Raw genomic sequence first — 5,277 nt, forward strand, 5'->3', positions numbered from 1 at the left:
CGATATCACTCTCCTGAGGATTACACAGCGAGATAAAGAACGGATGTTGCTTGAATGCCAGCAAACACCGGGACCATACGCTGCCAGGCTTTGTCAGGCAATGATACCAGATTACTTGCTGCAAGCATGGCGTGGACAAGTGTCCTACCATGGAGGACGGAATAAAGCGGCACTGCCCAGAAACCTTGTGGCAAGGCTTTTGGAGTACCTCCAGGAGAGCTTCATGGAGATGTCCCTGGAGGATTTCCGCTCCATCCCCAGACACGTTAACAGACTTTTCCAGTAGCTGTACTGGCTGCGAATGCATCCCAAGTCCTCAGGGCAAAATAATCATTAAAAAACCTTGCTTTTAAACCATGTTTTATATTTTAAAAGGTAAACTCACCTGAGGTCCCTTCCATGAGGTCATGGTCTTGGCTACTGGCTTGGGAGGCTTGGGAGGGTACTTCAGTCAGGCTGAGAAAAAGCTCCTGGCTGTTGGGGAGAACGGAGTGCTGGGTGCTCTCTGCAAGATCCTCCTCCTCCTCCTCCTCTTCCCCATCCTCAGAATCCTCAGGTGTAGAGACTATCCCAGACCCGGTTTGCACGATCACAGGTGGGGTAGTGGTGGCGGCCCCCCCTAGAATTGCATTCAGCTCTGCGTAGAAGCGGCATGTCCGCGGCTCTGACCCGGAGCGACCATTTGCCTCCTTTGTTTTTTGATAGGCTTGTCTGAGCTCCTTCACTTTCACGCGGCACTGATCTGAGTCCCTATTGTGGCCTCTCTCCATCATGCCCTTGGAGATTTTTTCAAAAGTTTTGGCATTTCGTCTCTTTGAACGAAGTTCTGCTAGCACTGAATCCTCACCCCATACAGCGATCAGATCCAGTACCTCCCATGTGGTCCATGCTGGTGCTCTTTTTCGATTATCAGCCTGCATGGTTACCTGTGCTGATGAGCTGAGGTATCTGTGGTCACCTGTGCTCTCCACGCTGAGCAAACAGGAAATGAAATTCAAATTTTCCTGGGTCTTTTCCTGTCTACCTGGGCAGTGCATCCGAGGTCAGATTGCTGTCCAGAGCGGTCAGTGGTGCACTGTGGGATAGCTCCCGGAGGCCAATACCATCGATTTGTGGCCACACTAACCCTAATTCGAATTAACAAAATCGATTTGGGCGCTACTCCGCTCGTCGAGGTGGAGTACAGAAATCGATTTAAAGCGCCCTTTAATTCGAACTAAATGGCTCTGTTGTGTGGACGGGTGAAGGGTTAATTCGAATTAACGCTGCTAAATCCGAATTAATCCCGTAGTGTAGACCAGGCCTTTAAGGTGCCACCAGACTCCTTGTTGTTTTTGTAGATACAGAGTAACACGGCTACCCCCTGATACTATTTGCCCCAGCTCTGATTATGGGAGTGGACTAAATATAGCAATCCACAGGACACTTTCAGAACTGTGTGGGGCCAAAGGTGACTAATTGAATGAGCCCATGGAAACCAGTTATGGTTTTGTCAAGTGCAAGCCAGGAGGCACAGATAACCTCCACTCAACTTTCCATGAGGCTCAAGTATGTACTTGTGCAAGAGAAAGAGGAAAAGACAGAAGTTTTAGTGGGAGTTTTAGGGGCAAGAGACCTCCTCTCGCTCACTAACATCATGGCCGTATTTGTGTCTGCTTGTCCTTGGTATATGTGGAAACTTCCTTCTTGTGTTCTTCTGTGAATATCTACATCGTTGATCCTGGCTGCAATTGTCTCATAACCCTTGCTTCTGACTAACATGCAGTACATGGTCCTACAACAGCTTAGGCTCCAGTACTTCACTGAGGAAAAGTTTTACCTTTCTTCTGGTTTAAGATCTACACCTGGGAGAGGGACCATGTCCCACATGGTCTGAGACTGAGGCTGGGACTTGCTACCCTAGAGCAGCTGCACACTATATCTTGGTTAGTGCCTGAGGGAAACCTAACTAACTTCTTTCCTGGCCTGCTGCTCTTCATTCATATTTGCTGCTTTGTGTAAGCGCAGCATCAACCAAGTATCTAATGCAGTCCGCTAAGTCTCGCAGACTAGTGGGGGAGAAGTTCACACTGGCCTTTATCCCTTCTTTAAAAAAAGAAAGAAAATAATTTACAAGAGTCTACAGCTATGAATCTAAAGTTGTGTACAAAAATAAAATAAAATAATTAATTTAAAAAATAGTGGTCCTGATTCTCCTGACTTACAGCAATGAAACTCCATTGACTTCAGTAGAACTACTCCAGATTCCCTCTGGTATTAATGGAAGGGGAAGCTGGCCTTTTATTTTTTGGAGAATGGGTATATAATCACATGCATACAGATTGTAATGCAATGTATATGCCTAATGGAAAGTGCATGTTCTGTGTTCAATCTGTATTTCATATTTCCTGACTTTTGAGTGCTTCATTGTGAAACCTTAATGTCTCTTAATACATTCACAGGCAGGACCATAGCTTTTAAAATACAGCCCTGAGTAGAGCTAACATGCGGTCCTGTGAAGAGTACCAGAGAGAATCAGGCCAGCACAATCTCTATCCAGAGCTGATATACAAAAGGGGTGAGCTATCTGCATTGTCCTCTATCACACTGGCCCTATATCCTGGATAGGTGTGGAGGTGGGGTAGACTCATGACCCTGCCTCCTCCTTGTCCCTCCCCACCCTCTTTTAGACATGCTGTTCTTGTGGGGATGGGGAGCAATTCTGGCACGCCTTAGAGTGCTAGGACTGCTATTGTCAGTGGGACTGGGGCAGCCATACCATGTATAAGGGCAGTTTCTAGTAGCTGTGCAGAGACCTCTCATGCTCCAGGCATATAAATATATATAGCATCATATATGTGTATACGACGTATTTTGTATGCCATCTCTACACAAAACAATGACATCTATGGAATGGGCCAAAGTCTAGTATTTTCCACTAGCTAAAGTATGTGATTTCAAACAGGTATTTCCTGAAAATGGCTTTGTACTTTCATCTTTCCAAATGGGAATATTATATTGAAAAATGGTCGTATGAACGTCATGAAATAATAACGTATTGTTTCTACTAAGCAGAACAAAATATTATACATACAATATCAGTCCAAGGAAAAAAAACCTGAGCCAATAAATCAGATTTTAGGAAAGCAACTAAAGGGAATATAAACCAGAACTATAAAAAGTTTTAGGGTTTAAAACAATTAACTGCACAGTGATTTTATTTTCCAGGGAAAACACTTACTTATAGTCATATTTATTTTTCAATGTTGTTCAGATCGGGGCTGGTTAGTGCCTTTCTCCCATTCTTCTAGGTAATGAGAGGATATTGTGCAAAGCACTGGCTGGGAAATTCTTAGTTGTCCAGGAAGAGTGAAATGCAATGTATCACATCTCTCCTTCCTCTACCAGCAGGGTATATAAATCTGTGCATGTTTAATTTTGTCCAGTGACACTAAGGCAAAGTACTGCTGGTACAAAAAGTGCCATGCATAATGCCTAGATGCCTAATATCCTTGTGGTATGCTGGAAGGTCAGACTAGATGATCAGAATGGCCATATCTGGCTGGAAAATCCATAAAGCAGTCATGGAAAAAAGGTTTTCAGGAAAATGGACTTTTTCTCCTTTTCCATCAACATTCGTCATATTTTTTGTGGGGGAAAAGAGCGGTTAAAAAACTCCACAAACAAACAAATAAAAAACACTACACCCAACTCCCCTGAAAACCAACCATTTTTGGTAAAACACAACCCTATTTGGCTTGTTTTTTTTTGAAACACAAACTCAAAATGTCATTCAAAAGCCATTTCCTGTGGAGATTTTCATTTAATCAAAAAGGCCATTTTCTCGTGAAAAAAGTTTGATTGAAAATTTTAAACTAGGTCTCATTTCTTAATTCTCAGCCAAAAAGACCCAGGGCTACAGCAACTTAATTTACCTAGCTGAAAAGGATGTAGAGCTGGGTAGATCTTGCTGGTATCTCCTAATTTTGTGTAATTCCTTAGCCTGACAATTGTTGCAGATATGCATGAAGGAACTTCTCTAGGGGAGATGAGCAGCTTCTCAGGGGAAAGAAAATTCTGTTTGATGTCTAGCTACTTCCCTCCCTTCCTCCCTGTGTTTTTGGCCCCATCTCTCTGTCCCTGCACCCCAGTACCCACACATGCAATCATGCAAAAAAGTGATGATGCCCCTTGCCTGACCATCTTCAGCAGCACATATACTAAAATTGGAATGATACAGAGAAGATTAGCATGGTCCCTGCACAAGGATGACATGCAAATTGGCAGGAGGGATAGCTCACTGGTTTGAGCATTAGCCTGCTAAAATCAGCATTGTAAATTCAATCCTTGAGGGGGGTATTTAGGGATCAGGTCAAAAATCTGTCTGAGATTGGCCCTGCTTTGAGCAGCAAGTTGGACTAGATGACCTCCTGAGGTCCTTTCTAACCCTGATATTCTATGATCTAACAAAATCAGGCTCCAAACCTATCAGCATTGCTTACAGGATCAAGGATGCTCCCATACAACATGTCTCAGGCAGTGAGGAAATTTTTATTTGTTGTTTTTTTATTCTAAATAACCAGGCACCATTAAAATCATGGATTCAAACTGTTATAAAATAGCTTTTTCTAAAATAAAATGTAGTAATAAAAAGTACAGTACCATGACACTCTATTTTTTCCTACTCTTTCACTTTTACAGCTATAGCTTTGTTATATCTTTCTTCATATCTTCAGTGTTTATATTCTTCCTTTATACCTTCCATCCTACATCCCTCTTTTTTTAATAAAATCCTGCTACATGATCTTGACTCCCTCACTGCACTGAGTTCCTCTCCTCCAACTGTCTCCTTCTCCCCCTCTTCATTCTGTAGAAATGACCGGGAGCATGGTCCCACTCACCCCCTTTAACTAAATCTAAAGGTCTCTCTCTTGCTCTCTGCCCTCCATCCTTCTTAATCTTTGTGCTGTCTTTAACCCTACTTACCACTTGCTCTTCCGTAAATGAGGAGCACAGAGAACTCAGACAAAGCTCTTCACAGCTATAAAATAAGCTAATGGGAATTGTATCCTATGAAAACAGTTTAAACGAACTCAAGGTGTTTTGCATTGATTTATAGAGAAGAAGTAGGCTTTGGAGTATGGTGATCAAAAAGTTAAATGTTTGACTAAATTGTCAGTTCTGAAAATATGTGTAATAAAGAACTCACAAAATCCATTACACAGTTTCCTTGAACTAAGAAGGCTGGGTAGTGCCATATGCTTTTTGAATGGAAACATAAAAAGCCTTCTATGATCT

General features: G+C 42.6%; 1 pseudogene; it reads left to right on the plus strand.

Annotated features, from left to right (window-relative positions):
• The first annotated feature begins 4,170 nt into the window (after positions 1 to 4,170).
• On the plus strand, positions 4,171 to 4,284 carry LOC112103356 (annotated as a pseudogene).
• Positions 4,285 to 5,277: the final 993 nt, after the last annotated feature.

This window comes from Terrapene carolina, unplaced genomic scaffold, assembly GCF_002925995.2.
Source record: "Terrapene carolina triunguis isolate 2854851 unplaced genomic scaffold, T_m_triunguis-2.0 Scaffold66, whole genome shotgun sequence".
NCBI classification, from domain to species: domain Eukaryota; kingdom Metazoa; phylum Chordata; order Testudines; family Emydidae; genus Terrapene; species Terrapene triunguis.